Below are 412 nucleotides of genomic sequence, written 5' to 3'. Positions count from 1 at the left end.
AAAAAAAAAAAAAAAAAAAAAAAAAAACAAAAACAAAAACAAAAAAAACAAAAAACCTAAACCTGGATGGAGGTGGGCGGTCCTTGGACTTCCCACAGGTCAGGGAACCTTGATTGCTCTTCGAGCTGATGAGGGAGGGATCCTTGATCGAGGGAGGGGGAGGGAAATGGGAGGCGGTGGCGGGGAGGAGGCAGAAATCCTTAACAAATAAATAAAATTAAAAAAAAAATAAAAAAAATTAACTCCCCACATCCAGAAGGCTTAGGAAACCAAGTTCCGAATACTGCGCGTGCACATAAATCATTCTGTGATTGGTTACTCTTTTGACGTTCTGGTAAGCGCCTCTTACCGAGTGGTCCCACCCCTTCCTGCTTCGGGGTTACGCACTCTCATCGGCGCCTTGACGGAAGGC

Source organism: Microtus ochrogaster, unplaced genomic scaffold (assembly GCF_000317375.1).
Source record: "Microtus ochrogaster isolate Prairie Vole_2 unplaced genomic scaffold, MicOch1.0 UNK81, whole genome shotgun sequence".
Classification (NCBI taxonomy): domain Eukaryota; kingdom Metazoa; phylum Chordata; class Mammalia; order Rodentia; family Cricetidae; genus Microtus; species Microtus ochrogaster.
This window is presented reverse-complemented; position numbering follows the sequence as displayed.